General features: G+C 35.0%; 1 long non-coding RNA gene across 1 annotated transcript; it reads left to right on the forward strand.

Moving 5' to 3' along the window:
- The first annotated feature begins 11,607 nt into the window (after positions 1 to 11,607).
- On the forward strand, positions 11,608 to 13,699 carry LOC134277460 (uncharacterized). Its single transcript, XR_009994261.1, has 3 exons — positions 11,608 to 11,718; positions 12,184 to 12,255; positions 13,631 to 13,699. It is a non-coding gene; the product is annotated as an uncharacterized LOC134277460 (long non-coding RNA).
- Positions 13,700 to 14,393: the final 694 nt, after the last annotated feature.

Genomic DNA, 14,393 nt, shown 5'->3' on the forward strand with positions numbered 1-14,393 from the left:
ATCGAGAGCTTTCAACGTAGTCAACATAATGAGACATGATGCGTTTTTATGTCCAAACATTCCTCCATACAATGTGTTGGTCATTGCAAACAATCAAGCTATTTATGTGAGGTGCCTGAAGGAATTCCTTTAACTGCCTATTTTTTCTATCTAACAGCTAAACAAAATAGACATATGTACCAACTTTTCGAATGTAAGACATGGAATTGCAATTTGTTTTTCATGCACCGCATATTGTTTAACATTTTCAAATTAAATGCTAAGCATCCTCCTTGCAGTGCCCGATTTCAAAATAACTTCTATCGCCACAGAAAAAAGGCCGACGTAAACACATAAATTATTATGTTTAGGGCATTTTTTAGCTTTTTTCTTGAGTTTTAAAAAAAACAACAAATTATCAAGACTTGTTCGACGAAAAATTAAATATAATCATGGTAATAAACGCATCTATCCACAGCAGATATATGCACATGTCAACCACGTGCTCAGTGTATTAATATTTACTAGGAAACTCGAGCTGTGAGCAGAACAGTTTTTCCCGATTTGCTGGAGTGGGGTTTAAATCGCGTTTTTTTTTAGTTTTTTAATTAGACGAAGCGATACAACAAATAAAAGTAGTAAGTAATATTAACTAATGATTATTACTTAGTAATTTCTTGTCTTGAAGTTTTTATGGTCGCATTTATTCTAAAATCAATGTTATTCGAACTCTGTGTGACAGAGGAATGGCGGACGAAATAAACAATTGACCTCAGGAAGACACACATATGAAAAATCAAATTTTCAAGAATTCTAGATAATGACAAGAAAAAAGCTAAACAAATGGTTGTAGGCATATTATCAATGAATCAAACTAACACCATTGTCAATGCATTTTTTTTATCTCGTGAATGCTGTAGCTGCCCAGTTCTACAATGATTAATTTCCTCCTAATTAAAACAAAATAAACTTAATTATTTACTAATTTTGGTTTCTAACAGTAGGTAACTAGTGCATTAACACTTTGAGTAACTTTGGGCTAGTTTAGACGAGTATTAAGCGCAATCTTGGCATTTCTTATTTCACACCAGACTAGATCCAATTGCCTTGTACATCCCCCTTCAACTGGAAAATCATTCTATAAATTATAAACTAATACTGCGGGTAAAGTCAGTGAGATTGAAAGCATGTAAATAAGAAAAAACTGTTTTACAATATCATTAATAAATTGTACATGTTTATAATTTAGTAAAATGTATAAAAACAATTTCACATTATGTTGTACAATTTTTGATTGAATTTGCAAAGAAGTACAGAGAAAACATCCATTGATGAGTTAAATTAAAATAAAAACACAAAAATTATTTTTTTTATTTGGACACACCTTTGTATTTCCAGGACTGAAACATGGATCTTTCAGGGTTATGGCGGTCAGTGTCATAGTGTCTTACTTCTTCTTCTAGACCCTTAGACATGTCAATAACCACAATATAAAACGCTCTTCGTGACAAGTAAACCTGGTGACATGCGTAATAAGCGACTTGTCCGGCAAAGTCTGTCATACTGATCAACTTTGTACCACGACTGCTGTGACGGAGAATACCTTTGATAACCATTTGTTCTTCGCCTTCATCGCCCCATACAAATTTTGCAACAGGAATAATTCCTTTCCTATCACTGAAATCTAATGTTACGAAACAAAAAAATGAACTTATAATTATATATTAGCATGTTAAACAGTTATTCCAAAAAGCAAACAATATGAGATTAACTTCCAGTGCATCTTTTAAATTTCAGCAGTATAAATGGATGGAGTTCTGGAATCATTTTAAACTATTTAAGATATTGTCGATATATAAAGAAGATTTACCATATAACGTGCCATCTTTAATTTCAAACAAATCTTCATGGACCTCTAGACCGACCGTTGTCTCTGTAGGTTGATTTTGTTTTGTGTGTCTCCTTTGAAGCCTCCTAAGAAGAGTTGTTTTACCTGCGCCTGCGCATCCCACAATCATACCTCGTGCTCGGAACATTTTTACTGTTCCATGGCGAAGACTCTCAACATATCTTTTTCTGGCAATCAAATCCCACTTCAAAATTTCTTCCGGTATGTTTACTAGATAAAAATTCAAAATTCTATACAATGTATCTTTATTTGTTTTGGTAGCATTAGTTAATAACAATACCTTATTTCTCTCTAAAATTGGATGCAATGAGCGTTGTTCTACATTTCAATAAAAAATGAACACGATTGGATAGACTGAAAGGACACATAATGAGCTAATGTGCTGTTTTTGACCTGGACATGAACATTTACATGTGTATGTATTTTTATACAATTCTTACATACTTATTCAATATATGAGGCTGTAAAGTTCCTACGCATCACTGTTCTTTGCTTTTTGACTGGGATCAGTTGAGGAGGGTTAATTATTTCACGTCTTTGTAAGGTTATATGATAAAGTTAAAGTTAGAGCTAAAATTGCAAGAACGATAAAATAAGATAACCCAGGGAAAAGGAAGAAATTATAGGAAAAAAACTGTATCGTGCAGGACTCTAATTTGTGAGTAATTTAGTCGCTTGTGAGCTTCCAAATAATCTGCATCTGAAAGTAGTGTCTTTTTTTCAAATTGTCTTTACATTACCTCATATTTTGACATTAATTATGATTATTTTCAACATTTATTTAATTGAAAAGGTACAATGAACCCAAAAAGTGTTATTTAAATAGAATAGAATTTATGGTGAATTTATTTTTTTAAGGTATGGTAACGCTCCAAACAATTTGGCAAACAAAGTGGTACAGAGCATTGTCGACATTCAAATGTTGTTTGTTTTCTTTTGTTTCCTTGTATCTCATTTACAGATAAATTGCATACTATGCAATCACGCATCGGATTCTTTCTTTTTGCTCCTCCTTTAGATTTAATGTTTTGGATAAAATGTCTGCCAGTAAGTCTATCTATATTTTCGGATTTTCTGCCACCTCTGGATGGGCGTGGGGCATTTGGTGCTGATTCTAAAAGCGATTTTACAAGTTTTACTCTAAAGTCAAGATGAGATTTTTTCTTGATATTTCCACCATATTTTCTGTAAAGAATGTAGGCATTCACTAGGAGAAGATTAAAGAGATGAAGAAATAATTTTTTCCACCATTATACACACTTTCTGAGAACTTCATAATATTGCACAATCTGATCATTGAGATCAACACCTCCCATTTTTTGTATGTATTCCACGATACATTTCGATTTCAAAATTGGTTCTTGTGTCCTGCGGTCAACTTTGTCGGCAACCACTTATTTTGCTTCATGAATCGTAGTTAGCATATGGATGTCCCGTTTGTCGTGAAATTTGACAGCAAGTAGATTTTTTTTTCGTCGAAACACACCCTCCCCTTGCTTTTTCTTACGAAGGGAGGAACATATTTTTGGAACATTTTTCCTGTTAGAACGAAGGGTCCCACAAGCATAGGTATCTAGTAGATTCCTCATAAGGTTCTGGAGATGTATAATAATTGTCCATGTAAACATGGTGTCACTTTGACAAAGGTCTGTTATAGATAATAAGCCTAATACTATCTTAGAGGTCATAGTAAGGTCTCCGTAGTGATCGGTAGGTCCTTGGCCATTGTCAACTTCAGTTTCTAGAGTGTCAACAGAGTGTCAACAGCTGCAACACAATCTGTTTCCCCATGGTAAACGTCAAATCCTAAACAAAGTCCCGATGAGGCCTCACATACTTGATACAATTTTATACCAAATTTGTTTGGTTTGTTTAGGTTATAAACCCGGAAATGTACACGTCCTTTGAATGGGCAGGTCCCCTCACCAAAACTATGTTTTCATCATTGAAAGAAAAGGACGGACCTTGTATAATCTGTCATATCCAACATCTCCACGATTTGGCGCCACGCTGCCAGATGTAACATAGACAAAATCAGTATGAATCTGTTTTTTGACATATATTTACTAAACAATGGGGTATTGAGAATTTCATCAGTTGACCAATAGTCTCCCAGGTCATTTTTCCTGGTGATCCCCATCGAAATTATCAAAGCAAAGAATACTTTGACCTCATCAAGTGTCAGGTCTTTCCAATCATGGAAGCGGCTGTTTGGTATAGGAGTTTCTTTTGCATTATTTTGTTCTGCATATAGGTTAGTTTCTGTCACAATTTTTTGCCAAAACTCACTGTCAAAGAGAAGATAGAAAAAGTCTAATGGAGTCGGATTCTCAGGTAAATCACATGTCAGACCAACATGGGAATCAAATGGCATCAACAAAGGGGAATTGTCATTCCTCTCCCATCCCCATGCTGAATCCTCTGTGTTTTCTTTGTCCCAGCTACACTGTTCCATTTCTAATTCCTGCACAATATGGGCTTCCCGTAAGATTTGTTCAACCTCAGCATCACTATTCTCCTCATCAATTGATTCTTCATCTGAACTTCCATCCAAAATTCTATCTAATACTTCATCTAAGTTGAGACCACGCACATTTCTGTCAGCCATTTTTGCAACTTTCTTTGTTTTGATACTTCACTTATTTTGCCCCAGATTCCTCATCTAACATCACTGATTGGGTCAGTATTTTTATAAAGCTAATTTCATTGGTCTGTATGTTTGTTACTTTTATTCATGAATCTTACTACAGTGCTTAAAATAACCTGGAATGTAGCATCATATGAGGAAACCCTCCAAACGACCTGAGGTCGTGATTGGCAGCAGCTGTACTGATAAGCCATCACGACTCTGGGACGCGATTGACAGCAGCTGTACTGATAAGCCATCACGACTCTGGGACGCGATTGGCAGGATAAGGGTTAAGTACGGGATGGTATGTGGTTTCCAGAGGGACCCTGCCGCTATTGTTTTTCACCTTGTAGCGTAATAGGTTTTGCCTGTCATGTTCCGCCATCTCATCAAAAGCTGTTTGTACGGTGCGGGCATTGTATCATCTTTTGCATAAGTGGGACTTAAGACGATCACTCTGCTCCTGATATAAGGGAGGGGACGAACAGATGCCTCGCATTCTGGTGACTAAACCCTTAGACACTACCTTAAAAGTGCGTATGGGATGACAGCTAGAGGGCATAAGAAATAGGTGGGAGTCTGTGGGTTTGGTGTGGAGACTGAATTCGACTTCACCATCAATCAGGGTAGATGTAGTATCTAGGAAGACGTTTTTCGAATTAGATACGTCTACTGTAAATTTGATCGATTGATGAAAGGTGATGGCAAACCTAATGGATGCCTTGAGGCTCTTGCGACATTGCACTCATTTCATCTCTATATCGTCTATGAAAGACAACCAGCTATTGGGCCTAAATGGTACTTGAAATAACAAATTACGTTCCAGTCTGCCCATGAAGACATTGGCATAAAACGGTGCCATTTTCGTACCCATTAGCAGAGCCATTAACCTGATACCGTGGGTTACAGTTTTTGGCAATGTTAAACTTTTTCAGACAGGCATACAGATAGACGGACGTACTTCGATTACGGGGGCATAAAAAGTGTCCTCAACTTAATAAATAGGAGTTCATATTGTTATACAGTTAAAGTATATCAATGAGGGAGTTAGCAAGAAGGGAAAAAGACCTGATCTTGGGGAACTGGAACTCCCTCGATGATAAACTTTAACTGTTTTGTTATACTGACACAATTTTACATTGTTCAAATACATATTAACTATTAATTATTCTCATAATTGAATTAAATCATTATTTATATTTATTGATAAAACAGAGGACTACGGACAACTACTTATTGGCATGAATTGATTTCGACGGAGGGATTATCTCAAAAAAGACTAACGCACGATGGTAAGCCAATGCAGAGAGATTTCTAGGGAATGGTTAAGATCTTATCACTTAATTTTATATAGGAAAAATACGTAGAGTATAATAAATAAATGTAAATTTCTTATTTCGTGAATATGATTTAACAAAGAAATCAATAAAACACAGAACAGTTAAAAATTCTATAAATATACAATTATCACCATTATTTCCAATGCAGGTATTAAATTTGCATAAGGCCACTACCTTTTTAGTGAATATTTCATACCTATGCTAAATAAATACTTACATTTTTGACTGATCCTGCCATGAATCTTATGGTCAGACACGGTACAGTGTGTGATGATGTCCAGCTGTAGTTTGTCTATGAAGAGGTTGTACATCTCCCACGGACTGTCCGGTACATACAGACATCTCTCTCCCTCACTCCTCTCATACTCCCAGGACCGGCAGTATTCTGATATCACGTCACGTGATGCCGTGGTCAGGAAAAACTCTAGATCACTGTCCTCCACCAGACACTCCGTAACAAAGGCGTACATGACCTCATGTCGGATGTCTTCTGTTATAAACGTTATCATGCCGTTATCCGTTTTTGTAATCCCATTAGGAAGATCTACCAAACCGTCATCAGTAATATCAGGGAAATATCTGTCTCTGATTTTGTCCCTTGTGTCTCCTGGTGTTTTTGCATTTGAGATTCAACTGATATTTCTCAGACATCAGTAAGCAGTACAATAGACATTTGACTTCTGGTGAATAGGTATGATATTTACCTAATGAAGAAAGCAAAGTATATTAATCAATAAAAAAGATTAATCAAAGTGCAGGCAAAAACTCATTTAAAAATTGCCATATTTCATTTCATAACATTTTACAATTCTCTCCCTACATTTAAAATTTTTTTTTGCTTTACATGTATCCATGAAGTATATAAAATATAAAGTGAAAATTAAACTAGTGCTAATTAAAACGGGAACCGTTACGGATGTTCCCCAAACGCTCCCAAGCTCCCTTCTCGTGTCATATTCCCTGTAAGTTTCATCAAAGAAGGCAAAATCTATGCATTTAAGACGTAAACAAAGTTTTCCCAAAAGTATATCAAGTATTTCAAATTTAAGCAATGCAGGCGTGCACATGTGATTGCATGAGCGTAATGACGATATCATTTTGTCTACATGTTTTACTCATTGAACGTGCACGCACGTGCATGATGACCATACTTTTTCGTAGGTGTCCATTATGCCTGTCTATGTTCTTTATCCCATCCTGTTTGGTTGAAAACCAAGGGAGGTATAGCCATTTAAAGTATAAGCCAATCAGATTGCAGCGCACATGCATGCGCGTATTTTCATGACAATTATCATAGATCATATTGTAGGACAATTTAAAGTATGCCTATGTTTTAAATTTCAAAGCATTTTGTAAAAAAAAAAAGAAAAGATATTGAAATTTTTGTTTCAGCCAATTAGAGCAAAGCACATGTGCACGCACTTGCATGCATGTGAATGGTGACCATGTCATCTTGTAGTTCTTTATGTCTATCTATGTTCCAAATCTCATACTGTTTGGTTGAAAACCAAGGGAGTTATAGCCAAAATTTATAATTTCGCGCCAAACGCCACAAGTTAATATGCGCGCCTTTTCTTTAGAATGTTTCATTAAATAGGTGTGATAGCTTCAATAGAATAAAGAAAAAGGAACGTTCTTTAAGCCTAAATTTCGAGGTTTAGAAAATATATTTAACAAATTGTACATATTCTATATCTTATATAGGTAAGTAACACAAAAGAAGTGAAATGGTAATTATTTTTAACTTTTTTTTATTTACCCGTTTATCCCCAAAGTGAACTAACCCGATTCTTTACACCTTCATGAAAAGGTAGAAATTAAATATTAAATTAAACAACTTCTTATCCCTTTATTTTATTTCAACGCTAAGAAAGTAAATTTAACACATTGCACACACGTATCTAGCCCAATTACACTAAAGCAGTAAAACAGGAATTAAGTTTTAAGATTGTCACAATATTTCAGCGTACTGATAGGTGAAAGTCAATGTAATTTTTTTTCCTTTTCATGTATCATTTAGTCAAACGCTCAGCTACCTCCATAAACCCCTACTTGCGAAATGGCGGAGTTGACAGAGACAGCCGCCATCTTGGGTCCGCTTTCGATTTTCAAATATTAATATCTAGAGTTATGATTAACCAATATTCAAACAAGTTATATTGTAAGCTCTATTGAAAAAGTGTCTATTACACAGCTAATTGAGCCACATACGTGTTACATATGGTTGCACATAACACATGTTTCACGTTTGTGAAATGTTCGTATCACATACGTGTATTACAAACATACGTTTTACGTATGTAGAACAACGTACGTATAACATGTGTGTGACTACATATGTTTCACAAAACGTACGTGAAACGTACGTTTGAAATACATGCACGTGTTACATACGTAACACGTATGTGTAACATATGTTAAGTGCAACCATACGTTACACGTACGTTAATAAACGTACGGTTTGCATGAGAATTGTCAACCACATGTTACACGTACGTTAATGAACACATGGTTTACATGTGTAAAGTCAACCACATGTCACACGTACGTTATTGAAGTCATGTATTACATATGTTTTATAAAGCACAAATTTCATGTGTATTATAAACCACACATTACGGGTACATGTACTAATGTACATATATAAATTATGGTTAACTTATATTATAAAGCTCGCATTACATTGATGAATATAGTATGTGTATTATCAGCCACGTGTTACATATACATTAAAAAAGGTGGTTTACATGTGTGTGAAAAGCTATGTTCGTGAAACTTGTATATTTTGTAAATTCATACTATTACACACATGGATGATAAATGTAGGTCGACTGTAAATCTTACCCTTTTCATTTCTATTTAATTTCAAATGTAATTAATTAATCACTTTATCTTTTAGTATTTGCTATTAAGAGAAAAAAAAAACAATGCCTAAAACATTGTTGCTAGGGACTATAACATTTGTTTAAAATACAGGAACTTTTTGTATAAATGTATGGGTAGTAGACGTCTGACCAAATTTTCAGTCTCTAGTCTCTACCCATCTCGCTGAGATTAGTCTGTGAGCTTTCAGTTGTGATTGGGTTTAACAAAATATCATAATAATGTGTTTTTTAAAAAAGATATTTTGGATTTGTAAATATTATAATGATTAAAGTCCATGTAACTTCTGATCTAAAGTCCCGTTATACATGTTATAAGATGGATTTTATAGATGGTCATATCACCATTGTGGCTCTGTTAACTGAATAACAGGTTAAGCCCTAGCCCCTATATGATTGTTAGATATTATCTTGATTGGTTCTCAAAAATCTTTTTTAAACTATTAAGTAACTAAAAATATGTCCATAGGACATGAATGCCCCGCCGAGGATATATCAGTAAAGTAACATGAAAATTTGTATGTGTTTAAAATTTGATCAGAATATCCAGAATAGTGATGCAGCTGAATTGCTCGTTTGGAAAATATAGGTCAGATCCAGCATCCAAAGCAAGTCTGGTAGTGTCCATCCCTAGATGCATCATCCATGCAAGTTTGGTTAAGATAGGACTTATAGTTACTTGGGAAGGAGAATATAGGTCAGATCCAGCATCCGAAGCAAGTCTGGTAGTGTCCATCCCTTGATGCATCATCCATGCAAGATTGGTTAAGGTAGGACTTATAGTTACTTGGGAATGAGAATATAGGTCAGATCCAGCATCAGAAGCAAGTCTGGTAGTGTCCATCCCTTGATGCATCATCCATGCAAGATTGGTTAAGGTAGGACTTATAGTTACTTGGGAATGAGAATATAGGTCAGATTCAGCATTCGAAGCAAGTCAGGTAGTGTCCATCCCCAGATGCATCATCCGTGCAAGTTTGGTTAGATAAGACTTATAGTTACTTGGGAATGAGAATATAGGTCAGATTCAGCATCCGAAGCAAACTTAGTGGTGTCCATCCCTTGATGCATCATCCATGCAATTTTGATTTAGGTAGGGCTTATAGTTACTTGGGATTTAAAATATAGGTCAGATCCAGCATCCGAAGCAAGTCTGGTAGTGTCCATCCCTTGATGCATCATTCATGTAAGTTTGGTTCAGGCAGGGCTTATAATTACTTGAGAATAAAAATATAGGTCAGATCAAGCAATCGAAGCAAGTATGGTAGTGTCCATCCCTAGATGCATCATCCATGCAAGTTTGGTTTAGGAAGGGCTTATAGTTACTTGGAAATGAAAATATATGTCAGATCAAGCATCCGAAGGAAATCTGGTAGTGTCCATCCAAAGATGCATCATCCATGTAAGTTTGGTTCAGGTAGGGCTTATAATTACTTGGGAATGAAAATATAGGTCAGATCCAGCATCCGAAGCAAATCTGGTAGTGTCCATCACTAGATGCATCAACAATGCAAGTTTGGTCCAAGTAGGGCTTATGGTTCCTTAGGAATGGACCTGTTCCTAAAACTTTTACCTTGTCACTCGTCTTGAAAATGTCTGTCAGATTCAGCATCCGAAGCAAGTCTGGTAGTGTTCATCTCTAGATGAACCATAGCTCTCATCAATATCTATCAGCATATGAAGTTTGATGAAAATATCTTGAATAGTTTCTTTGAAACTTAGCTTTGACAAGAGCTAAACGCAAAGTGCGACGGAAGGACGGAAGGACAGAAGGCAGAAGACGGACATAACAAACACTATATGCCCCGGCCATATTCATGGCGGGGCATAAAAATAGTTAGGCCTAGTTGTGGAAGTAGTAGACATCAGACCAATTTTTCACTCTCGACCCATCTCACTGTGATTACTCACAGACGTGTGCGTTGTTGACTTGTGAATGTCGCGCGTGTTTTATGTCTTTAATGTTTCAATTAATCTCACATTGTTTACCTTACGTCCACGTTTATGTCTGACATGATGTTATCAGTTCGCATTAGTTTAAAATCTACTCTAAAAACGGTAAACAAAGTTTACACCAAGTTCTCGTCTTGTATATCGGATATCGGTAGAGGTACATAAAATTAAACTCGGTCATCGATAGATATAATCAATCCGAATTCAAGAGCAAAACTAAATTGAAAAAAAAAGAAAGAAAGAAATTCACGATAATTTCCCAACAAATCTCTAAATGGAGTAAATGATTTACCTAGATAAATATCTAATGTACAGTGGGTACCGTCCGTATAAAACTTATAAAATATACCTTCCGGAATTTTCCAGCCTCCATTTTTGTATTACATGTACGTTACCAGTGACGTCACTGGAAAGAGAAGTCTGACGTCTGCCAAGTTCTAGGGCCAAGCTAACGGTGAGGAATGCATAAAATCAACAATTATTATTTTTTTTATTTAATTACTTTATGACCACTGATGACTGTGTGTTGCATGTAAACTAAGGGGGTGTTTTTCATGCATTACATAAAGGAGACTTGGGTTATCAAAAACAGAAAATATTGACCATGTTGAGGCAGTGAGCTGTTTGGTCAACAAGGGCACGTCATATATCAAAATGCAGGTGAAGTTTAAAAATACTGTAATAACAATTAAGTATTTATTTAAAATGTTTTTAACCTTACAAATATGTAAAGTTCTAATCACTGAATTTATTTCTTTTTGCAGTGTATTTAAAACATCACATTACTTATGGTAAAGGAAATCATTCTCTTTGAGGGCAATAATGGTGTAACAGTTTTGTTTTTACATAATTGTCCTTTTTCATCATTATGAATATAAATTGTGTAAATGAGATTGTGTATTTTTATGTTATTTTAGATATGCATTCCACGATGGTGACTGAAGCTCATCTTTGTAAACACCTAAATGCCTAGAATGAACTTCAAAACAGATTCTGAAAGTTTAACCAGTATTAATCTTAAATATGGTAATTATAACTTTTAAAAAGGAATAAGATTTTCTGATCATATTGCTTTAAGACTTGCAAATACTACATGTAGCTTAAAGATTTCCATGTAAAATTTTTAATGCAATTGAGTTTGACCAATTCCACACTACTAAGAGTTATCTTCCCTTGTCGGCATAACTCTCATTTTTCCCATTTTGCCCTTTGTAAGCTACCTGTTGGGCTGTTATTATTTTCAATCTTCAAAGGTTATTCGACAATTTAGATCTGTACCTGTATTGCCAAAGTTTGGGGCAACATGAAAATCTTAATGAACATATTCATTACAGATTTTATTTTTAAGATACTGAAAAATAAATTTGGTAAGGTTACAGAGGGAAAACAGAGCCATATGCCGGATTGACCCCACATAGGGGAATGACTTTTGTAAAATTTAATGTGAAAGTTGTCTAATTTTTTTAACATATATTTTTTTCTAACCTCAAGGACAAAAAGTATACACTTGGAACACACACGAAAACAGATGGGTCCATGCCAAGCTAAAGATTAATGCAGAAGGTAAGTTCAATTTTTCATTTCGAAACTCTTCTGGTTTTATCCTGATGGGACCTTAATTACATATAAGTTTAAGTCAGCTTCAGTATAATAGATGGATATGGAGATAACGAACAGTATTCAATCTCAAAGTCCATAAAACTATACAAAATAAGAGCAGAGCAAACACGGACCCCAGAAACCTCAGAGGTGGGATCAGGTGCCATAATAAAACACCTATTTACTTACTATTCGGAAAATAGCTTGTTTATCATCTCCCTTGACAGCAAACTATTTCCCTCGGCTGCATCTAGGGGAATAGTTGCTGTCTTGGGGATGATAAACTAGCTATTATCCTCATAGTCAGCAAATAGGTGTACCAGTACATGTATACTGTTTTTAGCTCTTCTGAGCCAAAGCCTTAAACAGCTAATGCTATGGCCATATGTGCGGTGTGCATAAACATTCTAGAATGTGGGCCATAACTCAAGATCCCCTTGGACAATCATTGTCAATTTTTTTTACGGGGCATCCTTGGCCCAAGGGCTACCATTTATACTAAAACTAGGGCTTGGACCCTTATACAAAGGGAGATAATCAGGAAAATAAAACCAAAAGAACTTTATATTGACCTAGAATTGTTAAGCTTTGTCAGTTGAGGCATCTATGGTTTTTGGAGAATGTCAACCAAAAAGTAGGTCACCATGACCTATTTATGGTATTTTATAGCTCTATTGAAATATCTTTAGTCCTAACTGGCTAAGAATCATCAAACTTTCCCTGTTGATGTATTTTGGGTCTTATAAACTTAGAGGCTTCAAATACTAGCTTCGCGGATTATAAAGCGTAAACTGGCCCAAACCAGGTTATCATCAAATAATTTGGCCAAGAATTATAGTCAATCCTTAAATATTTGACCTTGAACTTCTAGTTTAACCCACTGTTAAAAAAACTTTCTTTGATCTTAACTTTTGAGCTGAAAGTAGTAGGGCTTTCATATTTCACAGATTTATTCTTTGTGACAAGTCCTTCCTTGGATAACAACAATTTTGACGTTTGACCTTGACTGACTTGCATTAACCATAAGCTGGCATATGGGGTATCAGTATAAGTACAAAAAACCACATCCTTTTTTTGCGAGTTCACCCACAAATCAATGCTATTTAATGAATTTTAGATTATAAGAGAATTACAAGGTAGATATTTGAGGATATAGTGAAAAAAAAGTTTAAAAGATCATGGTTATGAATGCTAAAAAATTAATTATAGTTATTTAGTATTTATATTTGAGTTCTACAGGGAATCAACTAGGATTAATATGTGGATAATAATAATAATGTTCAGGGAAAAATGGGTTTTCCCTTATTCCATGCATTTAATATTTTCTTTTTCTTTACAGATAAAAGAGAACTGGAGAAGAATGAATTGATGTTAACATACTCAACATTAAATATGGCTTAAATCTTAATTTGTCTTTTGTTGTGATTGCTTCAAGAGAATAAGGATCAGGAAATTTAAAGTCAAGGATAACAAGAAAGTGGATCGTTCAACAGATGAAAAAGAAATAAGCCTTTGAGGGAAATTATGTCAAATGCCTCAATTGAATATTTAAATTGCACGTAATTTTTGTTTTACCAACGCTTACAATATGTGAAAAAAATGTTCAAAGCATGTGTTTAACCATGGTTTGACACATTTTTGTATGGTATTTAGACATTTACAATATGAGCAGTGCAAATAATAAACCCATTAAACATGTTATAAGAAAGATATATTACACACATGTTGCACGTACGTTATTCATATGTGAAACGTATGAGTAACGTAGGTGTACAATATATGTGAAACGTATGGTAGGCAATACGTATGTTTAACATACGTGACACGCATGATATTCACAGGCGTGAAAACGTACGTATAACGTACGTGGTATCTTTTTTCATGGAAAACGTACGTGAAGTCACGTACTTGTCACATATGTTTAACGTACGTGAAACGCACGTGGCACAATTAGCTGTGTAGCATTCCAAAAAGAAATGAAAAATATTGAAAATCAAAAAAGTTAGAAAATTCGATTTTTTATCTTTGCATCTCCTTACGACAGGAAGAACTGACGACGAACAAATTGTTGCGTCCTGGATAGTAAATATCACGATTCATAA

Source organism: Saccostrea cucullata, unplaced genomic scaffold (assembly GCF_032062105.1).
Source record: "Saccostrea cucullata isolate Sc308-1 unplaced genomic scaffold, CSIRO_AGI_Scuc_v1 ctg6733, whole genome shotgun sequence".
Classification (NCBI taxonomy): Eukaryota; Metazoa; Mollusca; class Bivalvia; order Ostreida; family Ostreidae; genus Saccostrea; species Saccostrea cuccullata.